The sequence below is a fragment of the Polypterus senegalus genome, chromosome 4 (genome assembly GCF_016835505.1).
Source record: "Polypterus senegalus isolate Bchr_013 chromosome 4, ASM1683550v1, whole genome shotgun sequence".
In the NCBI taxonomy this organism is placed as follows: domain Eukaryota; kingdom Metazoa; phylum Chordata; class Cladistia; order Polypteriformes; family Polypteridae; genus Polypterus; species Polypterus senegalus.
This window is the reverse complement of record NC_053157.1, coordinates 47124272-47132380: the sequence shown is the minus strand read 5'-3', so window position 1 is coordinate 47132380 and position 8109 is coordinate 47124272.

Here is an 8109-nt window from a genome sequence, read left to right as displayed (position 1 = left end):
GTCTTGATGGTGACGATCTTAACAATTTTCAGCCTATTTCCCACTTACCTTTTCTGTAAAAAGTTCTTGAGTGTGTTGTAGCCTCCCAGCTCACAAATTACTTAACCTCTAATAATTTGATGGAATTCTTTCAGTCTGGTTTCAGGCGCAAACACAGCTGTGAAACTACTCTTTTCGGTAAAAATGATTTGCTTATGGCAGCAAACTCTGGACAAACCAGCATATTAATTCTGTTAGACCTCAGTGCAGCATTTGACACTGTTAGACATGACATTCTACTGTTCAGAATGAAGAACATGCGGAGTATCTCTGGCACTGCCCTCCAGTGGTTCAAGTCAAGTTTGTTAGTCTTGGCAACAGCAGATCCATCTCACCGCCAGTCACACAAGGCTCAGGGCTCTGTCCTTGGTCCTCTTCTCTTGTGTATTTATATGCTTCCCCTTGGCCATATTATTCGTAGCTATGGATTGGGTTATCATTTTTTTGCAGACAATACTCAACTCTATTTCAATGTCAAAATGCAACTTCATCAGAATTTTCTCAGCTTACAACTTGCCTCAGTAAAATTAAAACCTGGATGGAGCAGAACTCTTTAAGATTAAATTGCAACAAAACTGAACTCCTGCAAATGGGCACTAAAGAGCTACTTAAGAAAACTATCTCCTTTTTAGTCACTCTTGATGGTGATCTCATCAGACCTTCTTCTGATGCAAGGAATTTTGGTGTCATTTTTGATTCCTCCCTTTCTTATTCTGCCCACATAAACCACATTAGGAAACTTTCTTCCTTTCACCTCTGTAACATATCCCATGTTCGTTCATTCCTCTCCTTTTCTAATGCTGAGAAACTTGTCCGTGCTTTTATCACATCTTGCATCGATTATTGTAACTCGCTGCTGGCAGGTGTCCCTTCTAATCTTATAACGCAGCTCCAGTTGTTTCAAAACTCTGCTGTAAGAGTTCTTACTCGAACCAGCAACAGCAAGCACATCACAGCCATCCTGCTTTGCCTTCACTGGCTCCCTGTGTCTTACCTTAATCTACAAAGCTTTAAATGGCCTTGCACCGGACTACATTAGTGACCTTCTAAATCACTATGCTCCTGTTCACCTACTAAGGTCCTCTGATTCTGGTAATCTTGTTGTGCCTCACACTAACCTGCACTCTATGGGCGACAGGGCCTTCAGCTCCGTAGCACCCAGACTTTGGAATGACATCCTGAAATTAATTAGATCAGCTGACTCCACTCATTCTTTTTAAAAACAACTTAAACTCATCTATTTAGGAAGGTTTTTAACTTAATTTAACATTCTGCCCTTTCTTTCAGATTACCCCTCTTTCCAGGTGCTCAGGATAATTTGTGTGTCTGTTACATCACAAATTAGGTTATTTTTTAGGTATTTCTTTTATTCTGTTTATTGCTTTGTTATCTGTTTCATTGTTCTATTGAGGAAAATATATGTACCCAATGTTACACATACCCTGCTGTTTTTCTAAAGACTCTGTGAAGCGCCTTGAACATGGAAATGGCAGTATATAAATAAAATGTATTATTATTATTATTATTATATGGAGCATGAGTGAATTCTGTGCATTGCTGTGTTCCACTCCTTTTCTGAAATCTTGAGTAAGAGATCCTTTTCCCACTGTAATCTTGGATCTTTGAAAGGGAGGGACTGTAAAATGATTTTATATATTACAGAAATGCTTAGAGTCCTCAAGACTGATCGGTATTTATTTCCAGCATAGAGGTAGGTGGGAGGTGAGGAAAATTTGGCAGGTTTTGTTTAACAAAGTTTCTAATTTGAAGGTAGTGAAAGAAATGTGTTTCTGGAAAGTTAAATTTGAAGTGTAATTCTTCGTAGGGTGCAAAGACATCGTCTATGTACAGATCTCTAAGTGATTTAATCCCAAATGTTTTCCAGACATTAAAAACTGTGTATGTTTGAGAGGGTGGAAAAAGGTGGTTCTGAACTAAGCTTTAAAACCTTCCCACCATCCCCAAATATTCCATTAACATTACAGGAACATCTCAAATAGGAGCACACACTTCCTAGGAATGTCTTTGCTCTTTGAAAACTGTAGTTTTATTGAAATCAAAAAAATCTCCATTCCTTCTTAGTGTCCTCAATAGTATGTATGAAACAAAGAAATGTCAAACACTAGAGAAGGGATAGTTAGCTGATTTTTTAAATGCTGATATACAGTTCCAAACAAAAATTGTTGAAAAAATCCAATGGAACAGCACAATGCTGTAACAAGACAGTCATCTGCTGTGATCCTTTCAAATAAAGGCAAAAAAAAAATTAATCCAGACCTGCCTGCTCTACAGGCGTGAAATGACTGGATAGGCCTCACCTTAGGCAGTCTAACCCCAAATGCAAAAGGTAGACTTGCAGCCTGCACAGACTTAAATATGGGCAAAACCTTGTTAAGGTCAAAAATGCTAAATGTTCCCAAAAATTTGAAGAAAACCATATGCTCAAAGGAAGTTAACAAAATAAAGTTCATTTAATATTTAAATATAAAAGAAGATTAAACCGGGATTGAAATAAAGCAAAACATGATCTAATTGGCAGATCATCAAAGTAAACAATTCCAAAGTTTAAAAAAACAGAAACAGTACCTTAAATCATGAGCAAGGACTGAAAACCAGGAAATCCACAAATAGTAAAGCAAAAACCAAATGCAAGAAAAACCTCAATGCCGAAGGACTCAAGCAGTTCCCCAGCTGCAGTGCTAGCTGACAGTACCCCTTACACTTCACATTAAGGGGACAAAGCAGAAAATAAAGAAAACTAATACAGACAATACTGATAAATAATAATACGGATAAAGAAGCACTTATTCTTTCTATTGTTACTAAGCAGAAAGGTGGCCTGCCATTTTGTATAATCTCTGTCCCTTCCAACATATCAGAAAGACTGCAACCCACTAGTAAACTTCTGTATTTTCTGGAAATGTCTTTGCTTCAGTTTTCTCTGCTGTTTAATCTGCTCTTACCATTACCACAAAATGTCTACCTTTGATTCAATTTTTAATTATAAATTCTGTATATATAGACACAAGTAGGTGAAGCATTTCTTTATTTAATGAAATTAGGCTCTACATCAAGCTCATGTACAGAGGTGGGTGATGTCAGACTTAAAATGAAACCAATGTATATGTATGTATGTGTGTTTGTATGTTCAACATTTCAGTGTATTTGGAAATAATATGAGGAGTTAGAAAGTACTGAGCATTTTAAGTAAAAACAATCCTGAGAACAGAATTATTTCAACCACCAGAAAGCTAATTTGTTCACGACTTTTCATAGTAATCACTATCAAGATCAATGTATTTTTTCAGTCACTTCAGTCCCCATTTACAGCTTCAATGAGCTGATTGCAAGTTTCAAAACCTTTCCATTGCAGAAGTTCTTTTATTTTTGAAAATAGCCAAAAATCTCAGAGTGCCTTGTCAATGGAATAGGGAGGGGACTCCAGCAACTCAACACCAGCCTGATGAATGGTGGCCATGGTAAGCTTGGCAGTGTGAGCTGGCGTGTTGTCGTGGTGGAGGAAAGAAATGGAAAAGGGCAACCGGGGGGCATACACACCCTTCTGTGGAAAATTTTGAGCAAGCAGACTTCTGAGTACCACTTGGCTGTCACTGTGGCCCCTGTGCTTATGTGACACATTTCCAGGAGAAAAAAATGGCAAGCATTGCCTGACCTTGACTGGGGTCTTGGAGCGCATTTTGTTTTCTGACTCGAAAAAAATGAAATCAGGCGTCACCTCTATTAATCAAATTCAGGGGATTGACCACCTACAAAGTTTCCAAGAAGGACAACAGAAAGTGATGCTATTTCATTTCCTCTGTCAACAGATATGGCATCCAGCAGGCAGAAAGCTTGGAAAAATTTAGCTCCGTGACTTCCTATGAGGATGAAAAAAATTTTTAAGTCAGAAATAATGGTGCTTTCCAGGAAAATCGATGTGAACACCAGAAAAAAGCTCAAGGAAGACTGATGACTCAGAACTTTCTGAACTCACCTTGTATATTCAATTATTAGAAACAAAAGCTGGAGAAATGCATACTATCAATACAAAAGGAATATTTTTCATCATGACTGAATTAAATAAATGTACACACTGTAGTGTTCTGGGTCAAGAGTTGCACCTTTTAGAAAGGTTCTTTTAAACACACTTTATTCTTGAATATAAAAACAATACCAGAGTCTTTTAAAGGAGCACTTCACTTGTTTGTCTCCAGTCATGAAATTAAAAGAATGCACACATGATAAGAGGTATGTGACAAGTGCGGTTTTTAGCCCCGTGGATGATCAAGGATTCCGTACTCTAGGGTGTAACGCTGGTATAGTCATCCTCAGAGAGTTGAGGGATGCCAGGGCAAGAAGGAAGGCAGGAGTACAACCGACCCCAAGTGGTCTGGTAGATGCCGATAGAGGCAGCCAAGATGAGGGTCAGTGTAGAGGACCACAGAGAGGGAGTGGTGCTGGGCTTGGCAGGGAATAGAGTAAGAACATTAAGGACCTGATGACTGTGTTTTATTCTGGTTTTATTCTTGGACTATTTGGTTTTAACTCAGAGAGCTGCACTGATTTTATTGTATTATTTATGCATTAAGGAAGATTTTTATGCACTGCACTGTTTCCACTTTCATTTGGATCTTTAAATTAAAGCATTTGACACTTTTGCAGCAACCTTGCTGAATGTCTATTGACGGTTACGGTTTAAGAGGCTCCCAGGTGCTATCAGGGAGCATGTAGCCAACCTGGGACATCACAAATGGTGTCAGTGGTGGGATGAGCCTGTGAGGAATAAAGAGCTGAAAAGAATCAGGAAGTGGGTTTGGTTCATACCTAACCCTGACAGATTCTTTAGAAATTTGAATTTTTAATGGATTGTTTATTTATCACTGATTTTACTATCATTTTAAAATTTTTATTCTTTTAATGTCTTGTTTTTAGGAGGGGACTTAGAATTTCTTTTAGTGAGAAGTTTGTTTTTAGTGCTTTTTGATTTCAGTGCAGTGTTACCATTTGCACTGGATTGGGAGGGGTCTGGAACCTTTCCTTGCAACTGTCAGCTTGACGGTGGTGGGGGGAGGTGGGGGGATTATGGGGTGTGTGATAAAAGGTCCATGGTGAAGTGCGGTTTTAAATAAATATTCGAGTCCTGGAGTGTGCAGGCTTGGGTATGCACAAAATCTGCCTTTGTCTATGCTCCAAAAAAAAATGAATCAGTCTTTCAACATGGATCTATTCCACTGCTGCTCTCTTGGAAACTCCTGTAATAGATGTTCTAAAACAACAAAGTCAATTATTTGCTTTGCAGTGTTCTTGTCTGATTGTAGCCACTTGTTACCAAGGTCTTCCAAATGTGCAACTAGTTGTTTGAGAGGCTGTTTCTATAACCACTGTAAAGACCAAAACATCTGCTTGCACTTCTCGCTGTTCACCTCATGTGTAGTCTGGACAGTCTGCAGATGCACAGGCGGATCCTCTTTTCCCATCTGTAGTCTCATTCAGGTTTGGGGACTGTTTCATTCTGTTCACTTTCTTCTCACCTTAGTGCACTTGTACTGGAGACACTCCATCTGCTGCTCTATATGTTGGTTCCTGTCCTCATGACTAGCCATGCACATCCTGAGCAACACTTCCAAAGTAGATGCATCCCCAGTGCTGGTAGTTTTCTCTTCCAAAACCATTCCTCTCTTAGTCATAGGCAACTTTCACAGAAGGTTTTGACAGAACCATACTGTACATTCAAAAAATCAAAATCTGCCTTTGTCAGTGGTTCAAAAAAAAAATGAATCAGCCTCTCGCCACTGATTTATCCCACTGTTGCCACCAGTCTCTGGGTGTCTGTAACATAACCATTCAGATCAGTGTTGGAAATGGACATCCTTCACTGGTATGACATGAAGTAGCTTTGCAATATCAATGTGCCAGCACTCGAGAGTTCAAGTGAGTGACAGGTCTCTCACTCATGTTACCTGCCTACAACATTTGCACATGTGACATGTCACCATATTTCCAAAGCATTAATTTTCTCCTGAAGCCTTCCAACCTACCCTGCCGGTAAGTGCACTTTTCATAACTGAACTACAACAAAGTAAAACTGCCATAGTTAGTTATCACATTGAATTCCAAATTCCTGTGATATGGCCTATCGCAGCAGACGTGTCTCCATCAGCGCTATCAAAGTCTGTGAAAAATCTACAGAATAAAAAACTCACCTGGGCAGTGAACCCAACATACACCAACTTTACACACTGGTCCACAGCTACCTGCAGTTGAATCTGCTTGGTTAAATTACTAGCTGTCTCAAAGTGAGTTTTCCCTGTACTACCAAACCCATCACAAAATGAGTAAATGTATGAAGGGCAAAACAATCCCAATGAACTTAAACTTGGTTACTATGTTAAGAATTTTATTCAATATTAGGTGTCCGCATTCTGCATAAAAGAATTGTTATCAAGATAAGTTCTAGTGACCCAGTGGGGCTACAGGTTTTTTCCAAACCATCATCTTGCCTGGAGGCCAAGGAGTAGGAGGTATGGCAGAGATGAGTACTTGGTTGTTTGGAAGTTGTTTTAAAGTTCTTGGGAGAAACTCAACCTTATACATGGTTTGTTGAAAGCGATTGCATAATAGATATACTGTAATGGTGTGAATAAATTGTATTCTGCAGGTGGTGAGTGTCACTTTTATTTACAGATAGTGTAGAATGAGGTGCAGAACACTGACGTAATAAGTTTAAATTTAGATACTGGCAATGGAGATGTTTAGGAAAAGGCACAGATGTTCTCTTACTTAGGTGGCATGCATAGGTAAAGTGAGATAAGGTGAGTCAATGTGCACACAGTGCCGAGAGCACCTGCAGTGATAGCCAGAACAATACAGGTATGGAACAAATTCTGTGAACTATTACCCATTTTGCCAACTGAATGAGTTCCTCTGACGCTGAAGGTTAAATATGAAAGCTGTGTGACAAGTAGTATGTCCTATAAGAGTGTGACATGGCCAATGAAAGTAGAACATAAATCAGCTAATGAAAGTGGAGATGAAGCAAAGAACAGAGATGTCAAGTAGATTTGTGAATTGTCATGGAATGAGGAGAAGATGTTGAGTTAAGATAAACACTTGATGTGAAGGTGATTGATGTTGTGTTGAGGAGAATCAGAATAAGGTGGTTTGGGAATGCGGACTAAAAGTTACAGGATTAGTAGGAGTGTATAGTATTAGGCACTATTTATGTGTGTATTTGTGTATTTTATGGTTTTTGACCTAAGATTCACCTCTAGGAATGCCTAGGTCAATAGAAAGTGCAGGAAAAAGATTTGGATGGCTACCAACTAACCTGGATCAAAACTGACAATGTAGATGCTGATTATGACAACTTCTTTTAAATGTACTCCGATCAACTAAGCAACATTCTGTTGCCTAGTTTCAATGTTTGGGTGTAAATGTGAAATTCATAATGCTGGGTTTGCTAAATGTTTATTGGACTTTGTGTTCATGCATGCCATTATTATGTGATTACTGAACTCACCAATGTATTCCTTCTTTCTTAATGATTTAGGTAATCCTGAGGTTTTACCAATGAATGTAATGGTTTTATTCTTGTTTTTCATCCTCACAATGGCTTCTTTCACTGGCACATTCTCATGTTGAACAATGGCAACTAAAGACTCCAAAGAGTAGAAGCAAGCCTAGGTATTTTACGCCTGAACTAATGAAGCCATGAAACACACATGAGTAATCACAATTTAATTTCTATATGGTGTGACTGAAATGTATGGAAATACACTTAAATTAATGCCTGCAATGGCACTTAAATCACATCTGTATTGTTTGATATGTAATTTTTTTTTTTTTTTATTAATTTTATTACAATCAATACATAGCAATCAAGTTTTACAAAAAAAAAAGAATTATGCTAAGAACAGATCGATCCCCACCCTTGAGAGAGAGAGCAAGCCAAACGGTGTAAAATTTAAGGCTTTTAAAAATACCTAAATCAACAAATTCTCTGTGCTTTATAAAATCATTTCAAAATATTACTGATTAGATCCTGCCATGTTTTGAAAAAGTCTGCACAGA